The 21,357-nt window shown below is 36.4% G+C and overlaps 2 long non-coding RNA genes across 5 annotated transcripts in view; one reads left to right on the top strand and one right to left on the bottom strand.

Annotated features, from left to right (window-relative positions):
• Nucleotides 1-626: 626 nt before the first annotated feature.
• On the bottom strand, nucleotides 627-16,719 carry LOC139358834 (uncharacterized). 3 transcript variants are annotated; one of them, XR_011614355.1, is made up of 4 exons: nucleotides 16,620-16,719; nucleotides 12,141-12,251; nucleotides 1,408-1,538; nucleotides 627-910 (listed from the first exon to the last, which is right to left on the bottom strand). It is a non-coding gene; the product is annotated as an uncharacterized lncRNA (long non-coding RNA). The 3 variants fall into 3 exon arrangements; XR_011614354.1 differs by lacking the exon at nucleotides 16,620-16,719 and adding an exon at nucleotides 13,038-13,239; XR_011614353.1 differs by lacking the exon at nucleotides 16,620-16,719 and adding an exon at nucleotides 13,042-13,239.
• Nucleotides 10,634-21,357, top strand: part of LOC139358833 (uncharacterized) — a 33,491-nt gene continuing 22,767 nt past the window's right edge. For both annotated transcript variants that reach the window (XR_011614352.1, XR_011614351.1), the window contains exons 1-2: nucleotides 10,634-10,777; nucleotides 13,484-13,576. This is a non-coding gene — a long non-coding RNA (uncharacterized lncRNA). The remainder of the gene's footprint in view (nucleotides 10,778-13,483; nucleotides 13,577-21,357) is intronic.

The raw sequence follows: 21,357 nt of genomic DNA, 5'->3' as shown, positions 1-21,357 counted from the left end.
TTTATTTTTATTATAACATACTTTCAACCTTTCCAACCTCCCCCTACTCAACATGGTGGTCCTTGACTCTTTACTTGCAGGTATCAGAAATCTTAGTAATTAGGTGTCTCCCTACTTAGTATAGGAACCATCAGACGTTTCACATGTAGATTTGTGTGCATATGTTTATGTCCTCAACTTGCTGTGCAGTTCTTGTAGGTAGAAACTGACTTATGTGTTATCTGTCACCCACACTATTTATCATAATATCATGCACATAATTTGCACTCAATGCTATTTTTAAAGACAAAATACTGAATAATTAATACATGAAGAGAGAGGGAAACACTTTTGAAAAAAGTATTATGATAGAGTCTGCTTGTTGTGGAATGTGTTTCCATACATGGCTTTCTGCTATACATTTTTGATTCTCATGATGGGAAAGGGCATCTTATTTTCTATGGCTGCAATTTTACCGATACCTCTCATTAGCCTCATTAGCCTTGTGGTGGAGCTGCTAATTTACTATATCAACCTTTCCAAAATGAAGTGTGTGCAATAATACACCTTGGGAAAGTTTGAATGTTATGCCTTATTTCGACATGGAGACATGAATGATCATTGTAATTATTCTTCAGGCCCTGGGGAAATTGAGGCTGTGTCCACACAGAATCAGGCAAGGTGAAAATTTTTACAATTTGATTTGTATAGGCTCTCTGGGGTAACCTTCTTGGGGTTGAATTGTTTTCCATTCATCCATTTCCTCATTCAGTTTACAATATTTATTGAGCTCTTTCTACGCAGTAGGCACTGCCTACAGTGAACAGTCTGATGTGGACCCGTTTTCATAGCACAAATAGAAGAGATCTTACCTTGATGAAAGATTAAGTGATCCACTCTCCTCCTAATGTCCTCCTGTGAGCAGAGCAACCTGGGAATAAGTTAAGAAGGAAAGATTTTCAGAAAAAAATCTGTCTACAGAGCTACAGACTACAGTCATGTAAAGATCAGCATCCCAATAGCAAACTTTATTTCCCTCATATTTTGTCTTTGAAGCATTTTTTTTCATGGCAATATTTATCATCCAAAGTATATCCTTGATGACTTTGAACAAAGGATAATATTTCTGGGGTGTAAGTCACTTAGCTGGTCTTCCTGGAGTATGAGTGTGTGCGCATGTGTGTGTGTGTGTGTGTGTACTGGTAATAAGTTAAGTGACTTCACCAAGATCACAAGGCTGGTTAAGGGTAGAATGGGAATTAAAACCCAACTTCCAATTCCATTGCCTTTCCATATGCTGTATTATGTCAGATTCCCTTATTATTCAATTACATATAATTTGCACCTTACTTTGAAATTTTAGGAGCTCCTAAGGACAATTGTCAAATACTGAAGACTTTATATAAATATTTTCCATCCATATTATACCTTTTATCTTTCACATCCAAGACGTGTCCCTTCTACTTTGAAAATCTGATGCCATTTTTTAGATTTTCTGTTGCCAGTAACTTGTAAAGTGCTTGCCAGTTTCTAGGCCAGTCTTTGGAGCTATCAGTAACCTTTAAAAAATAGAATAAATTATGTGCCAGGAGATTAAGCACTTTGCAATTTTTAATAATCCTTTCTTTCTTCAGTTCCCATGTTTTTCCAACTTTATAGGCAGAAAGCACTAAAAAACTAATATTAACTGGGCATTATGATGTTCTAGATTTTATACTGTTTCTACACATATTTACATGCAATGCTTAAAATAACTCTTTGAGGTTCTTTTAAGAACCTGTATATGAATAGCAGTCTTGTAAGAACCTTCTATATATAACATTTTTTATCTGCCAGATGAGAAAACAGAGGGTCAGAGAAGCTAAGCTTGCCTGACTCCCATACCCACCCTGCCTTCCCATATCTTACCCCTGTTCCACAAATGCCTCACTGTGTTTAGAAATCTCCCAGAGCCAGGCCCACAATGGGGCTGTGACTAGGTGAGGGTATGGTTGAATTTCAAGCCAGATCTAAAAGATTTTTGGATTATACATAGCTTTAATTTAGCCATGTTACATCTCCTTTCCAGCAGTGAGTATTACTTTCCTTGTACACCAGAGTGAAATTATAGGGATGAGATCAAGTAGGCTTTTAAATTGATTCCTTTGTGTTCTGTGAAAAACAAAACTAATCATTTCTGAAATTTGGTATTTTATACATATCTCCTGTCCCTCCTACTTCCACTGCTATAGAGTGAGTCTATTCACCATCCCAAGGTACATGCATCTCAGATTGTTAGCTTAGAGATCCAAGAATAACAGACACAAAAGGCTTCCAGAGGGTTTTACTGAGGCCTTGAGGACTTGTGTAGTGGATTTTAAGTGCAATCTGGTGCACCTCTACTTTGGTAGACTAAACAATAGATTATAACTAAGACTAGAATCTTCCAGAGCAAAATGAACAGGAAGACTGTAGAATGCAGCAGCACTCCAAGACAATGTAACCCAAAGTGTCAAGTGTAGTTCAAAGACCTGCAATATCAGGATCACTTGGAGGAGGATGGGGTATGTCAAAAATATAGAATGTCAGGCTCCATCCTAGACCTAACACATTTCAGTCTCTAGAATTAGGATCCAGGAATCTGTTGTAACAGTCTCACTGGACCATTCTGATGCACACTGAAGTTGATGAACGCTGTACTAAAGTGTCAACAACAAATGGAACTAGAAACAAAATACTAGCTTCTATGACTAACACTGAAAAAGCACCATCTGAGATACCAGATAGCATCCAGACTAGCAGAAGAGATAAGGCCAGTGCACTTGAAAGAACATTAAAGTCAGCAACAAAAGCATATACAAGCAAAGCTGAACCACAGGTCCAAATCTCCTGATGAGTCAGTTTGTTAAAAACCTCAAGTTGCAAGGCTGAGAGACTTCAGCATCCACTTACCTCTTTACAGTTTCAGATTATGAAAGTTTAAAATAAAAACAGATTTTGCATTTCCAAAAAAAAAAAACCACACAAAAGACACAAGAGGTTCTCAAAATGTCATATTTCAAAAGGTTACCTTTACGTTTCCTATTTGTAAATCTGCACACTCATTTTTCATTGACAATACTCCTGGACCCTAGAGTTCTAACTATCCCTGGAGTACTAATGGTAGGAGTAAATTGAACTAGGAACTCCTCTCTCTCCCACCTTTGAGATCAAATCATTCAAAGTTCCATCTTTGATTCTCCTTTGCCACATGCCAGGCCCAGGGACACAAAGTTCTGCCCATGATAATGACTTAGTGGCTTGGCAGGGTACAGCAGGAACATCTGAGAGTGAATGGGAAGGCTCAGGCTTGGAGCAATGCCTGGGACTCTGCTCAGGCTTGTTAGTTTCTAGTTGCTGATTCTTTCCTTCTAAGGGCCAGAGTTCACCTACCTTCCAATCTACAGTCACCATCTATTGCTTTGATTAGGAATATCTCTGTTCCTGCCTCCATGTGAGTCAATAAAAAATGTAACATGCTCTCCTTTATCTTCCAGTTTTCTTATGTCTTAGGACAGTGGCAGTGAAAATGCTGAAGGAGGAATGAGATGCACCAGAGATGAAGGTGTTTACCAAATGGCCTCACCGGGGGAGTTGAACTCTCAGTCCAGCTTTGCTTCTATATGAAATGTTGGGTACAGTGTTATTCTCATTACACAAAACATCTTTTATCAGATTCCTCATCACCCTCAATCAAACAGCAACAAGACCATGGCAATGAACTGCTTTGGTCTGTCACTGCTGATAAATGTGATTGCAAAGCTGGAAATCTGTAGCACTGGCTACTTGAGTAGTTGAGAGTTTAAAGTCTCCTTCAACCAACTGCTCGATTTGGTAATTTCTTAAATTCCTTGAGAAAGGATGCACAGTGTTAAAGTACTCTTTTTACCATGAGAAAAAAGAAAGAGAACACAAATAGTAACAATTCATAGCTCTTCATCTGTTCCTGACAAGCCATCATAATAGATTTTTTAAATGTACATATTTCCCCAAAAATTAGAGGATGCAGTGTTGGGATGTGTAAATAAATACGTTAATTTATTTAAAGTCGGTTGCCACATTCAGATAACACATGCCACTCTAAAAGAAACTGATGAATAACTTACCATGGTGAAATAGAAGATGCTCTTAGGAAAATATTATGATAGACTCTCCTACAGCAGTTTTAAAATGTACCTTAATAATGTGTGTTACTTTTAACTGTGTCAATAACTTCATAATAAAAATGAAATATCCAAGTGACATTCATTTCAATTAAATTTATTTCTACCTGAATTAGGTAAGCCTTGGCCAAAAGTAATAGTACAAGAAGTAGTAATAGTAACACTACTACTAATAATAACAGCCATAATAAGGGCTCTCATTTGTTGAGTGTCTTGTATTATATGCTAGGCACAAAAATAAACAGCTTGTAACATTACATAACTCAATTCACATAACAACCCCGAGTAAAAAGTATCATTATTCCTATTTTAGAGATGAGAAAACTGAGTTTCAGTCACACAATTATCAGAAAGAAGAATCTTTGCTTCTGTCTTTTTAACCACATATTCTTTAATAAGTCTCGGAGGCCCATGTGTCCTCCAGACTTCACAAAGGAAATTTAAGAACTCCTTGAGTAGGTATTGCTATTCATTTTTATGCATAATTAAGAAATTATATGTTACTGATAGCCCTGCTAATGTAATGCCTAACCTCTCACATTCTTCCTTGATTGCCATATAAAGGATTTGAAAAGAGATATTTTAGAATAATTACCCATCAGTAATCATCTCCACACAACACAAATCACATTTGATTTCCCATTAAGACAGACCAGGAGAATGAGAGATTTTTTACTCCAGAATGCTTTCTGCTTCAATCGGGTTAATTCTATGTTTCCATTCCATTGGTCTTAGGAATTTAAGCACAGCAAAATGGAACATATTCTATATAGGAGATAATAATACCTATAACCATGGGTCTTGATCCACTGCTGAAAAAGTGCTTAATTATTAGATTTCGAAGTACAGAGCCATTCCATTCAGAACTGTCTCCTTCCAAGAAGGATTCATTCAGCAAATAGGTGTAGGCATTTTATTACTGCAGGGCAGTTGTTTACTCTGATTCATTCTAAAGCTCAGACCTTTGAAAACACAGCCTGTCACATAAGTTAACTCATAGAGAAGAACAAAGGAACAAATGTCAAGCCACCATAGTTCATCGATGTCAGTTTGTAATACCAATGAGCTGCCCACCAATCCGTGGCTCCATCACAGTTACGATTTATAAACATAGTAACCTTTTAAGATGATCAATATATCAATAATTTTTGTGTGACACTTGCCAAGACTTAGGTCCCCATCTTTTCCTTTAAGTAATATTACAGTGTTATTAGAGCATCATAATCTTAATCTGGGAGATCTGATTTTTCACCCGAAATTATCAGGTTTACCAAAACCACCACCATCTAACACCCTCCCCTCCCTAGTCTGACTTCCATTCATCTTTTATCCCCTCTGAAGAGAAAGGAGCCATCCTTCCGAGTGGAGTACGTATCTCTTCATCACTCACATAGAATATTTGCTGCCCAAATCTATGAACCAAGAACTATTTCCTTTTGTCCTTCAATCCCATTATTGACACACTCTTTTTCCATAGTCACTATGCCACTCCCCTTTCTTGTCCTCACTAGGAAGTATCATGTGCACAGACATTGGAAGTTAAGTCGGATAATTACTTTGTCTAGGGACATTTTAATTTAAGTCACCTTTAGTTTTTTCTTTTTCATTTTAGCTTGGTAGTAACACATGTGGTTTGGTGATTACACAGTGTTTGGATTATAATTTCCCTTAAATTGTGCAAACACATCTCTGTTTGCTTAATCTATTTTATACATGTATGATGTATTTCATAAAATCTATAAAGCATACAGAAAAGTGCTTATAAAAATGTAAATAATAATTAGCAGCTGAGCATTTGGGTACCTACCATGCAAATCAAGAAATAAAATATTGACAGCACTTCAAAAAGCTCCTGTGTGTCTTTTGCCTTTGGGAGATTGTTCCTTCACCTTAAAGGTAACAGATCCCCTGACTTTTGTGATAATGATTTTCTTTAAGCCTTACTTTTCATATAAAATGAATGCCCTTGCCCATGTTGAATAATTTTAAACATCCAAATCACGTAAGTGACTTTTTATGGAATCAAATTCATATCATATTTATGGTGTATAGATAATGTACCAGATATTAAATTAGGAGCTAGAGGAATAAAAATCAATAAGATATAGTCTCTACCTCCAAGAAACTCAAAGGAAGACTTTACTGAAACTCACAAAAGCAGAAAAGCAATATATGGTTTACCATAGCTACAATCCCATTCTTCCAGGGAGAATTGAAATGAGAAAAACAAGACATGGCAAGATTGTTCATTGCTTTGTCTCAAACCAGTATGTGGACTGTCCACTGCTGAACCAAGGAAAGAGGATGATCAAGTCTTTCCCTAGAAAATGAAGTGGGTGGGCAGAAGGGCAACTGCCTCACGTAAGAATCTGAGAAGTGAGTATATTTTCTCTCTCTGGCACCATAAATGAGTCATATCCAGCTCATTTCTAAGACAAGAAGAAAGGTGGATTCAGGAGATTTCAGAAAAAGAAATCTCACGAATCCACCTTGGGAAGAAACTTTTTCTTAATTTTCAAAGGGCTACACAGGTATTTTATCCTTTATATATCTTATTTGGAAAATATAGATAATGGAACACCAAGAGAACTCACTGGGATGTTTGTGAGGCATTTTGGACAATACTTGGCACCCAGGAGAACTCCCTAAGTGTGGCTGAGCCTTTTTGAATTGCTGATTCCATTATCTGGGCCAGTGTTGAATCAAGAAGAAAAAAGTGGGGCTGAAGAGGACAATTGGTAGGTTAACGGCAGGACATTGTGCTAAGAAAGGCCAGCACTCATGCTTCTATAACTTGCTATTTATTGAAATAACAATTATAATATTATTTAATTCATAACAAAAATTTTATCTACAAACCAAAGAGCGAAAACTGTTGAGTGATAAATTATTATTTCAGTTTAAGACAGAAAAAGTCTTCTCAAGAACGCTTTACCATTTTCTGTGGAGTCTGACTCAGACTTTCAAAATCCAAGGGCCCTCATTACTCTCCCACATATTTGGTACTGTGTAACCCATTTTCTTTTTGTACTGTGGTACTAAATTGATATTTATAACCTTTATTTTTATTTTTTATGCTTTAAAAATTATTTTTACTTTTCTTGCAGTGATGATAAACTTATAGTATAATAGTTAAAAAATGAAGATTTGTGGTTGAATACCACTGGGTTCAAATCCTGCATTCATTGCTTACAACTATGTGTTGTATGAAAAATCCTTACATTCTGTAAACCTCAGCTATAAAAGAGGTATTATAATAATAATGTCCACTTCTTAGCTACATTAAGAGCATGAAGTATAATAATGTACATAGTGAATTTGTAATAAATGATGGTTTTTGCTATTATCTCCCCAATTTGATTCTAAGAAGAGGACATGGTGTCAGGGCTGTCTGATTGGGTTTTGGTGATGACAATGTTATGGAAGAACAAAGAAACATATTACCTATTTGGAGATTTTTGTTTTAGTGCTGGGAAATTCTCTGTATTACAACAAATAGGGATTAGGTACCCTCAAGTTAGATCACAAATGTGGCAAACAATTATAGGTTTGAAGTGCTTTAAAGTTTGTAATCCCATCATCTTGGAGTTACTGTCTAGTGATTTTCATCGGGTAATCCATTGTAAATCTCATCTCGTCATCCTTCAGCTGGAATTTGCTGTCTTTTGTTGGAATGGAAATTGCTCTTCTTCTTGCATGGAGGTACAAGGTACACTTATCAAAAAGAATGATGTTCTTTGATAAACAACTCAAAACTTACTGATCCCCTGTGTTTTCTTATTTCTTTTTTTTTTATACTTTAAGTTCTAGGGTACATGTGCATAACGTGCAGGTTTGTTACATATGTATACTTGTGTTTTCTTATTTCTAAGTGGTTCCCCCAGGAAGCTATGTAAATATTTCAATTTTATTGCCTTTGCCCATAAAATGTTTGAAACTCCCAGGGATATGTTACCGTTGTAACTGAAAGAACATGGTCTTTGACTTTGACATCAGAGTGATGTGAGATTGTATCTGCCACTGCCAACTCCTAGCAAACTGATCTGTAACAATCACTGAATCTCACTGGCAAGTACAGATGATGGGCTTTTGAGATAGTTCCCTAAAGTGGTGTTTGGAAAATATAATTTTTGGAACATATTAAGTGTTCAATAAATATTACTTTTCCCTTAGTCTGGAACTCACTTTAGATCAAATTTACCAGCCTCATTGGAAAAATCAGTTTCATTGAATTCCAATCATTAACTCATGTTTGATACCAAGTGTAATCATCTATTTCTTAGTTCCAAACTTTTCTAACAGACTTGATTCCCTGTGATTGTTAGATTTCATGGAAAAATCTGTTCATGGGAAAATAAAATTAATTAGCAGTGGACAAATATTAATAATAAATAACAATTTTGATTTAAGTGGCATACCTAATGCTTAGCACATTTCCAGTCACATAGCAGGCCCTCAGACGACGTTTGTTGAACGAGCAGGCCTCAGGTGAGAATTCCACGCTGATAGATGTAACTTCCAAAGATGCTAGAGATTGGCAGCACACTAAAATATGTGTATAGTTCTCCATGAGTAGAACACACATTCACATAGCAAAGTTCGGGGTAAATATTTTTGAAGTCACTTTAGTTCTTAGTCAATGCTTTGTTTATAAACTCTTTCCCGTAGTTCAAGACAGTTTTAATTCCTCACTCTGAAGGAAACCCACACAATAGTATGAACAATAAAATGTGAGGCTCTAAAAAATGCTGTTGGAGAAATTAAAGGCCCTTAGTAATAAAGGGCAAAGTTGAATTATTAAATTCACCTTTTGCTATAAAAATAGTAATGCATTTCCCACTCTCCTATATTATTTATTTTTGCTTCTGTAATAAGTCATAGTGAACCCTCTCTGGGAGTGGAGAAAGCAGAAGAGGGTAGGGGAAGAAGCTAGACAAGGAAGTGGTTCAACTGAAGCTTAGTTTCAGTTTGATCCCACAGGGAGTTCTGGAGTATGACTGGAACCACAGAATTATCCCTTCATGAGTCAAAGGGGGAAGATTTTATACCCCTATATTAGTCAGTCATTGGCTGTGAGCTGCCCCTGGGATGGGAAGGCATAATCTCCACAGCAAGGTGGCTACTATCTGCAGAGGGCAGTTCAATGGAAAAGGAAGGAGCTGAGAGCCAAAATATCCAACACTCACAGCCACTACAACACTCAATAACCAGTTACCTGTTAAAGGGCATCTCAACGGGATAGTAACAGTATCACTACAACTTCTTGTGTAGGATGAAAAATTTTCGAATATGTATTTCAAGGCAAAGCTTTTTACATAATAAACTCAATTTTTATTAAGATGTGAAATATTGATATCAAGTCCTTGGAAGAACAATGGTTTCCATTAGTTTAGGGAGAAATGATAAAACCATGGAAGAGGCAACTGAGGGACATCAAAAAGATTTTAGTAATTTTATATGTAGTGTCAAAAATTTGCTTTATTGTAAGGAAGTATATAGAGGAATTATAGAGTGTTTTTAACTACAGGAAAGACTATAGGTAAAGAGTATAAGTGAAAAGCGATTACCTGAAAAATATTCACACGAGAAATTACCCATCAGAATATGTGTTGCATTCTTAAGGAGCTATGCAATATCTGATGGAAAGCAGGTGGATAAAGCTATCCCATCTTTACTCTTTGAGTAATCCACTGGAGGGTTCCAGGCCTGAGAATAATGTGTTCTGGATTATCTTTTGGCTTGTAAAGACCTGATGAAAGTCTTTGAGTACAAATGTTAAGTACAAGGATCTGGGTGTGCATTAGAGCAGGGGTATTTCTTCAAGTCTGGAGTTCTGAGTGCTCCTAGATTCCCCTAGACAAGATCAGTCTCCACTATCAACCTATGAGGAAGTAAGACTGAGATCGGGAACCATAGGCACCATTCATTCTGGCATTCTTTATAGAGCTCACTTGCATGGTTATCAGAGTAACTGGAAAAGGCTAAGAGCATGTAGAGAATTTGAGTGATGTCTCTGGGGCTGTGTTGTCCATAGGAGCTCCTGAGGGGAAGGTACAAGTTTCATCGGCCCTAAGACCTGTCCAGAGTGGATATTCAGTGTGGTATAGAGAGCTATGGACACTAAACCCTCTCTCCTTTCCTCTTGGGCACACAACTGGAAGTCATTTTCCAGCCTCCCTTTCAGGTGGGTGAGGTTATGCATGTTAGTTACTTCTTGCTATGTGATAAGTTATCCAAACCTCAGAAGTTTAAATCATCACAGAGTTATTATCTCACACAGTTCCTGACAGTCAAGGAATCCAAGAATTCCGTGTGGCTTAGCAACATGGTTCTGGCTTCAGGTCTCTCACTGGGTTGCAGTCAAGCTTTCGGCAGTGGCTGCTGTCATCTCAAGACTCATCTGGAATTGGAGAATCTGTTTCCTAGCCGACTCACATGGTGGTTGTTGGTTCCTTGCTGGAGAGCTACTAGAAATTCCTTACTATGTGGGTTTCTCCCTAAGGTGGCTCACAACACGACAGTTTGCTTTCCACAAGAGAAGGCAAGCTTCGGATGGAAGCAGAAATCTCTTATTGTCTAATCTTAGAAGTCGTACCATCACTTCTGACAGATGCAAGGTGAGGGGACATCACAAGGGTGTGAAGACCAGGAGGCAACGATCACTGGGGGCTGTCCTGGCACTCTGTTCTGGCCAGTGGAATATGGGTAAAAGTGATCTATACTATTCCCAAACTGAGCACACAGAAAACACTCTACAATATTTCATGTTCGAATTATTCCATGTTCAAGCTTCTGCTTCCTAATTATTCAGTTGAATAGTGGTATCTTCAAGGACTCACAGAAGAATGGAACAAAAAGGTAATAGAAACCTGAGTCCATGATTGAGGGCATAGAGCAGAGCAGCTGTAACACAATGAAGAAACAGATCGCTACTGTGTAACACCACTGAGATCCCTCCTTTCCTTCCTCTCTCTTTCCCTCTCTCCCTCCCTACTTCATTCTTCCCTCCCTTTCTTCTGTTTCTTTTACAAAAGTTAGCTTTTCTTAAAGAGTTTGTGTGCATGTGTATATATATGTAATTTTTTTCAGAATTTATATATTTTGTTCTTTCACAGATTTATTAATATGTAATTTTTAATATATTTGATTTGTGTTTTTTTCTCTATTATGTTAACCTTGGCTGTTCCTTTAATATGTAAACTTTCAGAGGTCAGGATTCCTGTATTCTATTTTGTTTCTATTTTCCTATAGCAACCAGGTCATTATCCTGTACCTTGGTCAATTATTATCCACAGATTGACCAGATGGGCCTTATTTCAACACAAGGAGAAGAGATATTCTATGGTATTTTAGCAAAAAAAATTTCTAAGATTTCATTCTAAAGAAAAGTATAATGAAGGCCTTATAAGTTGGACTTTATAAACAAGAGTCAAATTTTCAAACCTGTGTTCAACCAAGCTATCTTATTAAACATAAATGCATAATTTAATGCAATAGATGAAGTTGTGTAAAAGCATATTTGTAACCTAAATGTCTCTGGTAAAAGTAACCTGCACTAGCCTTTTTATTTATTCATCAGTTGAAACTTTTATTGAGCACAAACTATATTCAGTAAACATCTTTAATTTTACCTGTTGGATAAAACATTGCTCTATAGAAGTTTTGCATTTAAAATGATGTATATTAGAATCTATGTACCTAGGCATCAAGAGTTTTATTTTATCAAAACCATTTTCATCATAACCTTTCACTGCATTAGCAGTTAGCTGCATTGACATTATCTTCATCTTCCAACTCCTGGAATGAAAACAGACGGCTTTTCTCATTTCCTGTATCAAAGGCTTTCAGTTTTTCAGACTAAAGACAAAAAAAGAAATGTGGTAACTGGAAGAAATATTAACATCATTGAAAATTAGAGATACTTCTCTTTGGAAAGGTTATCCCGATTTCAAAGTTTCGAAAGTAATTAAGAGCACAAACCTGCATGGGACTCCATTAGCTGTGATTCCACTTTTTATCACTCTGTCTGGAAGACAGATGAAGCCGACCATGGGCACATAAAATTCCCGACAGATTAAGTCTTGAGGAGACCTAGACAAAAGTGGAAACTACTATTCCATTTGCATAGATAAGAAATAATATTGCCTGGTTTTACATAGCATCAAAACACATGGTAAACAGTGAAAAGGGCATTAGCCTTATTTTGGGGGCTCAATAGACTAAGAGTTCGTGTCTTTTGATAGAATTCATTTTTATTTTCTATTTGAACACCAAATTCAATTAAAACGAGTGTGTACAGGTGCTACTTTCTATTGGGTCCTGTAAGTGGAAGCTCTGAATGTAATACCCCTTCGAGTATCAAATAATAAATAATAATCCCATCTACGAGACATATTTGTTTGCCCTTGTCAATTAACTAATAGCAGAATCTCATCTCAACTCTGATTCATCTGAACACAGATAATAACTTTTTCCAATTTCTATTGATTTTCTCCATGCTTTATAGAAAACTATTGATTTCTGTTTTCTCGTTGATTTTATCCTGAATTTAATTTGACAGTAAGCAAAATTTTTTGTTTGTAACACAGTAAAATCCTAGGAAAAATAGGAATTCAGGGGCCACTTCAATTTATAAATGTCTTGGTGATCAACTCTTTGAATTATCTATGGTGAATACTATTGTGAAGCAGTGAACTTACCACTGCCCTCCCCACCCCTGCTGTTCGTGTTACACATACCCAGAAACCATCTGTGTTGCAATCAACACAGAATTAAGCTTTGGGAAATAAAATTTAAACTAATGATGGGAAAATCAGGTTTGCTACTACGAAGTAAAATAAACCTAAAAACACAAAGTAAATCTCCACACATACTCACATACATAGACATATAACACTTTCTACAAGGAGATGTATGGGTGGAATTATTTTTTGTTCCATGAGGATTTTTTCATGATAAAGGGTGATTCAGGGTGAGAGGAGGCCCACGTTCTCCAGGGGCTGCAGCAAGACAGGTGACTATGGTTGGGGAGGAGGCATCCAGTCGCCGCCTTCAGTCTCTTGAGTATCCTGGTGCTGCTCAGTGTGACTCATTATAGACTTTTACAGTAACGACCTCAATAGATTATGACTCCTGCCATGACCTAAATGTTTGTGTTTCCTCAAAATTCATATATTGAAATCTGAAGCCTGATATTAGTGATATTAATATAATAGGGGCAACATTGGGAGGTAATTAGATTTGATGGGCAAAGCCTTCAATGGGATTAGTGCCCTTATAAAAAAGACTGCAGAGAGCTAATTGGCCCTTTCCAACATGTGCAGATAAATTGAGAAGACACTGTCTATGAGGAATGGGCCCTCGTGAGACACTGAATCTGGGGGCACCTTGAGCTTGGACTTCCAGCCTCCAGTACTGTAAGAAATTAATGGTTGTTATTTATAAGCCAATAGTTTTTATGGTATTTTGTTGTAGTAGCCTGAAGAGACATAGACACCTACCTGTGTCCACAACCTTTTGTGATGTGACTCTGCCACTACTCCCATCAAGAGGTAAAGTCTATTTTCCTACCCCTTTAATCTGCTCTGGACTCAAAACCCATTTTGACTGACAGAATAATGTAGAAGTGATGTGGTACAACTGTCAAGGGAAGGCAGTTGGAGGCTTACAGCTTATGGTTTTGCCCTCCTGGAACAATTTCCTAACATAATGCAAAGCAGCCCAGGATAAAAGACCACATAGAGAGAGATTTCCAGTTTCCTCATGTCCCAGCCAAGCCAACACTCAGGCAACCTACAGGGTAAATGCTCCTGGATATGTGAGTCCAGAAGAGACACAAAAGAATCACCAAGATAATCTGTAGAAGTGTGAGAAATAATAAATCCTTGTGTGTTTTTCTTCAACTTTTTGTTTTGATATACTTTAGACTTACATAAAACTTGTTAAAGTAATATAGAAAGTTTTCATAAATCTCTATCTGAGCTTCTGCTAATATTATCATGACATAGAACCATAGTACAAAGATCAGAACCAGGAAATTAATATTGGCATGTTGCTATTAACTGAAGACCATATCCAAATTTCACCAGTTCTTTACTAGTGTCTATTTTCATTCATGTTTCAAGATCCAGTCCAGGATTCACTGCACTTAGTTTTGATCCCTTTAGTCTTTTCCACTCTATGCTAGCTCCTAAGTCTTTCCTTGTTTTTCATGATTTTGACACTTTTGAAGAGTACTGAACAGTTATTCATGAAACATTTCTCAATTTGGGTTTGACTGAGGTTTTGCATTTTAGGAATGATGTGGGGTCCTTCTCAGTGCATCATATCTACAAGTTCATCATGCTAAGTTGGCCTTTTGCTAGTGCTAATCACCTTAAACAGGAGGCTAAGGTGATTTCTTCCTGATTGTTCCATTTTAAAGAGATTATATTTCCCTTTGTAGTAAATAAATGTCTTGGAAGAGAAATGTTGGACTAAAAAATGATTGTTTTAAGCTACTAAGTTCTGGAGTGAGGTATAACTAAATCACAGATATGGAGATAGATGATTAGATAATAGATGGATCAATAGATAGATGATGATAGATGGATGGAAGGATGGATGGATAGATAGATAGAGAGATAGATAGATAGATAGACTGATAAAGGCAAAAGTCAGGCTGGCAACTTCTGCCAGGGAGGTGAGGTTAGTGAGGTCCAGGGAGTGGAAGACAGAGAAGGGCCTATGAAGTTTGGGTATTCATGACAGCTTTAGTGATAGATTTGTGGATGAAGGGTTTAGTGACGTTCTGGTACAGCAATGTGTTATTTAAGAACTAGAGAAGAGAGGAAAGTGTTATGTGTGTGTTTTTAAAAGAAGAAACACAGGTTTAATGTGGATATTGACTTGGCACTTGAGTAAGGATAGAAACATTTTTAAATTACTTTTGGTAATTGGACTACAATGCAATCTCACTGGGATGTGTAGAGTCTTAGGACTTCTTAGCATTTCAGACATATGTTTTTTGTTTTTCTTGAGAGGTAGCTATAGGGTACTAAGGTAGTTGGCAGAACCAGACATTCTTTATACAAGGTAATAGGCAATAGTTCCCATCCCTCTCTTTGTGTAAGATGAATGGGCATCTTATTGGAAAGAAGTCAGCCATCCATGGATCAAAAGCAAGACAGGGTATAAGATTGAATGTCCTTCCTAAGAAAGAATGAGGCTGATCTTTTGATCTTCCTACTAAGTTTGTAATGGGGCTTATGTGAAAAGGACCTGGCCATGACACAGAACCTGAACAACGCTTAATGCAGCTAATGAGAGAAAGAACAAAAAAAATCCAGGAAGTTGCAGAGCAGAACCACAATTTGGTTTAATTTTTTTCTTTTTTTAAGTATAATTAATTTATTGAGTTGCCTGGCACTGGTGATTTAGGAGAAAGTGGAACAAAGTCCTTGAATGGATGGAGTTTATATTTTAGTGCAAGAAAGTGACAATAAATAAGTATATTATTTAATATACATTGTAGATAGTTCCATGTAATTGCAAAGATAAATAAAGCTGGGCAGAATGAAAGAGACTGAGGGGATGTATTAGTCAATTTTTACATTGCTATAAAGAACTACTTGAGACTGGGTAATTTATAAAGGAAAGAGATTTAATTGAATTACAGATCTACATGGCTGGGGAGGCCCCAGGAAACTTACAATTATGGCAGAAGGTGATGGGGAAACAAGGTACATCTTACATGACCATGGCAGCAAAAGAGAGAAAATGCATGACAGGAGAACTGCCAAACACTTTAAATCATCAGATCTCAGGAGAACTCTCACTATCATGAGAACAATAAGGGGAAACCACTCCCAAGATCCCACCAGGTCCCTCACCTGACATGTGGAGATTACAATTTGAGATGAGATTTGGATGGGGACTCAGAGCCAAACCATATCGGGGGTAAACGTAGTTGCTATTGTGGAAAAGGCAGCCAGGGAAGACCTGCTGAAGATGTGATACTGACTCCATAGGTGATGAAGAGCCACTGGGGTAGGACCGTGGGGGCCAGGCTGTGAGAGTCACCCACTAGGCAGATGAGTTCTTGGGAGAAGGTGCCCAAAGGCACATAATAAAGCAATATGTAGATGTATAAGGCAGGTAATATGTGTCAAGGAAGACAGTTGGCAGTTAACAGAGCCATCTGTGGTCATAAGATGGAGTTCTTAGACTGGGATCTGGGCACCATCCAGGTCTGCACATAGACTTGAAGGGGTCCGTGAATTTGGATAGAAAAAAAGCTTACATTGAATTGGATACAAGTCCCTATAGTATGGAAATAGATAACTAGTTTTCAAATGTTTCATCAGAAGCACTTTTTCTTATTCAAATAAAATCTGCATAACTATTACTATGTAAAACAAGAAAACAAAAATATAGCACTTCATTGGTTGAATTAAGTTTTGTTGTGTCAGAAGTACTCACTGTTGGTCACTGAAGCCCAGTTCGTTGCAGATCACAGTGTTGGAACCTCTGGATCAGTGCTTCTCCCATTCCTTTGAATAGTGTCTTGTCCCACAAGCCTGTAAGTGGATACATCAAGGGCTTTCAGATGTGGCCAGTGGGGAAAGGCACATTAAGGAACTGGGCAGGTCATTCAAATCCGCATCTTTGCTGGCATATGTGGGCAGTTAAATGATCATTTTGTGTGTCCCTCCACAGATTTTCTTCTGTTCAGGCTCACCTTGACCAGCTGTCTGACAATGACCCAAAGAAGCCAGATCATGACCAAGTCCAGATTGTCCCAACAGATCTTGAGCTTTTAAAACAGTATATGTGGGCTTAGAAACGTAGTCACAAAATGGTATGTTATGATTACATTAACACGATGAAAAAGAGGAAGAAATGCAGACGCTATTGATCAGTGGCATAGCATAATTTACCTAGCTTAAGAAAATGATTTATATATCAGTTTATAATGCAATTATACCTTGACATGAAAATAATTTCCCAAGTTGTCTATGCTCAGTGGATTTAAGAAGTGGTGACAAAAAAAAAGTAAGTAGAGATGTAGGGAAGCTTTTTCTAGTTTCTAATTTCGGCTTGCTTACTTAATTTACAATGATCGCAAATAATATTTTAGAATGGCTGTCACTGGAAATTAGATCTTTGATAATAAATCCCACTAGCAGGTATCTCCTCAGATTTTGTTAAAATGTTTTGTTGTCCATTTGAGGTCTTTAAGGAGCCATCTACATTTTAAAAATATGTTAGAACAGTCATAAGTTACCTTCCTCTTTAAGCTTCTCAAGAGAACTATTATTGCATTTGTGTTTCTGGAATGTGCACATAAAAGCCATAAATCATCACAGATGACGCAAGAGGGTTCATGAGCTTTCCAGTGGTTAATGTAAAAAGGAGATGGAAATTAGCCAAATAAGGGAGAAATTTTTGACGAATTTGTCCTAGAAGAAAACAAGGACAATAAATATAATAAGTTTCCTGCTACTAGAGAGGATTTAGGCATACGTTTTAAAAAAAATCCAAGAGCAATACTAGATTCTACAATGTAAACTATACTACAGGCCTTAAAAAGTGCTATATTCAGTTCCTTTTTCAGCTTATTTTGTCAATTATCAATTGCCCAAAAGATCTTTAAATGTACCTACTATTCGAGCAAAGCTAAGATTGTTAGATTTATTTCAGTGAAGTAGAATGCCACCTGTGTTTTGTGTTGCTATAAAGGAATATCTGAGACTGGGTAACCTATAAAGAGGAGAGGTTTATTTCATGGTTCCACAGGCTGTACAAGAATCTTGGCACTAGCAAGTGCTTCTGGTTAGGACGTCAGGAAGCTTCTATTCATGGTGGAAGGTGAAGGGGGAGCAGGCATGTCACATGGTGAGAGAGGGAGCAAGAGAGAGATGCCAGGCTCTTTTAAACAACCAGCTCTTTAGTGAACTAATAAAGCAAGAACTCATTCATTACCACAGGGAAGGCATCAAGCCATTCATAAGGGATCTGGCCCCACGACCAAAACACCTCCCACCAGGACCCACCTCCAACATTAAGGATCACATTTCAACGTGAGATTTAGAGAGGGCCAACATCCAAACTATATCACCACCTTCATAGGTCTTGGTGATGTCTCAATAGGGAGAAGTAGAGAGGATCTGTAGAGGGTTTTAGGACTAGGACTGGTGGACTTAAAGTGGGAACGTGAGGAACTGTTTGTGACTGGGCAGAGTTTATGACACAACAGCTTTGGATTACTGAGCAAAACTGGTAAGGCTCTTGAAAAAAGACTTGGTAAACAACATATTGGTCATAATATTTAAGTGAATTCAGTTGTTTGCTGTCTTCCTGGAAGAATAATTTTCTGGAGTAAGTAGCTATGTTATTTTGCTTGTTTTTAGTAGTATTTAACATAGAGATAGAAAAATATCCCCATTCTTACTGTTGTTTAACTCAGAGATAGAAAATTATCTTGGCTTCATTAGAACTAATGAAACCATCTTAGTTCTCATTTCCAATCCTGCAATTCTGCATATTTTCTTTGAAATGGCAACATTTAAAAAAAAAAAAAATGATCAATCTCTCTTTTGGATTTCAAAATCATCTTTTGGTTACTGACCAGCAGTTAATATACATAACCAAAAGTTTTCTCCTTCACTTTGTATTTGATTTTATACATTGTGTAGTGACTAAAGACATTTATTCACTTAATAAAAGTTTTGTAAGCACAATATTTGTCAGCTGAATAGTTAGAAAAAATATCCAAAGCAATTTTGTGCCCAAGATTCATAAAAGAAAATACATTTACTATGAGATCTTAAAGTCTCTGGTACTCAGTTAAAAAAAAAAAAAAAAAAAAAAAAAACTTTGATAGATTTGAGTGAGGGTCTATTGTACCCAGTGAAATTACTCTTCAAAAGTGCAGAAGGAATAAAGTTTTCTCAGACAAATAAATATTGGGAGAATTTGTCAAAATAGATCTCCTTTGCAAGACATATGCAAGACATATTTAAAGAAGTTCTTCAGAGAGAAGGCAAATGATAACAGAATTTTGAATCTACATAAAGAAAAAAAGTGTTAGAGAAGAAATCAATGAAGGTAAAATAAGTATTTTTACTTCTTATTCTTAATTGGTCAGACTGGTATCTATTTGTTCAAAATAATAATAGCAACTATATATTGGGTATTTGTAACTATGGATAAGTGAAATGAATAACAGCAATATTTTAAGAGAGAGGAGGAAGGAATTGGATGTACTACTTTACCAGGTAGATACACTGCCCATGCAGCAAATTAGGAACAGAAGTGAACTTTCTCAACTTTATTAAAAAATGCTGCAAAATATCTACAATTAACATGATACTTAATTTTGAGAAACTGGATGCTTTTTTATAATATTGGGAACAAGGCAGAGATTTCCTATATTATAGTTTCTATTCAGCATTGTACTGAAATTTCTAGCTAGTGCAATATGACAAGAAAAGGAAATGTAAGTTATATAAAATGAGAAAGAAGAAAAACTGTATTTGTTTGCAAGCTTGCATTTACAGGGCTAATATAGTAAAGTCAATTGCTTTACTACATTACATCAATAAACTATTACAATTTAAAAATTTTAAAAATACCTTCAGAATAACTTCAAAAGACTTAGGTATAAATCTAACAAAATATGGGCCAGGTATGGTGGCTCACATCTGTAATCCCAGCACTTTGGGAGGCTGACGTGGGCAGATCATGAGTTCAGGAGATTGAGACTATCCTGGCTAACATGGTGAAACCCCATCTCTACTAAAAACACAAAAAATTAGCCAGGCATGGTGGTGGGCACGTGTAATCCAGCTACTCGGGAGGCTGAGGCAGGAGAATGGTGTGAACCGGGAGGCGGAGATTGCAGTGAGCCGAAATTGTGCCACTGTACTCCAGCCTGGGCGAGACTGTCCCCCCTCCACAAAAAAAAGAAAGAAAAAATCTAACAAGATATGTAGGTACAAATCTAACAAAATATGTAGAAGATATATATTCAGAAACAAACAAACAAACAAACAAAACTATAATGAAAGAAGCCAAAGAAGAGATATTCCATGTTCATGAATTAGAAGATTCCAGATGGTTAAGATATCAGTCTCTTCTAATGTGATCTATAGATTCTATACATAGCCAATCAAAAGTTGTTGTGTATTTATCAGTAAACTGATTCTAAAGTTTATATGAAAAAGTAAAATTCTAATAATAGCCAACACAATACTGAAGAAGAGAAACAAAGTTGAAGACTCCCACTATTTATTTTTATTTCAAGCAATATAAAGTTACTGTAATTAATACTTTTATTGAGATAAGGGCAAAAGAACAGACATAGCAATACAAAAGAACAAAGGACCTACAAATTCACAAATATACTGAGCTTACCTTTGACAAAAGAGCAAGGCACTTAAATCAAGAAAAGATAACCTTTCAACAAATGATGCTGGGAAAATTGGACATTCTTGTACAAAAATGAACATAAACACTTTACACCTTTCACATTAACTCAAAATGGCTCATATACTACAATTTATATAGGAACAGAAGGAACCCAGAATAGCAAAAGTAATCTTAAGAATAAATTCAAAAGTCTTAAAATTTCCAATTTCAAAATTTACCAGATAACAAAAATAATTAAGACAGTGTGGTATTGGCATATGGCTAGGCATATAGATCAGTTGAATTGAGAGTTCAGAGATAAACCCATATATCTATGGCTAACTGACTTTTAGCAAGGATTCCAAGACCATTCAATGGGGAAACTAGTCTTTTCAACAAATAATTATAAAACACCTAGATATATACATGCAAAAAATAAAGATGGACCCCTACTTTACACCTACACAAAAATTAATACAAAATGAATCCAAGACCAAGGAGTTAACACTATACAACTCTTACGAAGAAAACACAGATGCAATCTTTCTACGGCCTTGCATATGGCAATAACTTTTCATATATAAAGTCCAAAGCACAAGCAAGAAAGGAAAAAGAGTAGACAAATTGGATTTCATCACATTTAAAAACTCTTGTTTTTCAAAAAGAAATACAAAGAAAGTAAAAACATAACAGATAAAATGGAAGAATTCTCAAATTATATACCTAATATGGGGTTTGTATTTAGAATTTATAAAGAATACTTGTAACTCGATAATAAACAATTAATGGAAATAAAAATTAAGGAAAA

The sequence above is a fragment of the Macaca nemestrina genome, chromosome 15, assembly GCF_043159975.1.
Source record: "Macaca nemestrina isolate mMacNem1 chromosome 15, mMacNem.hap1, whole genome shotgun sequence".
NCBI lineage: Eukaryota > Metazoa > Chordata > Mammalia > Primates > Cercopithecidae > Macaca > Macaca nemestrina.
Note: the sequence above shows the minus strand (reverse complement) of the source record. Positions and strands in the feature narration are given on the sequence as shown.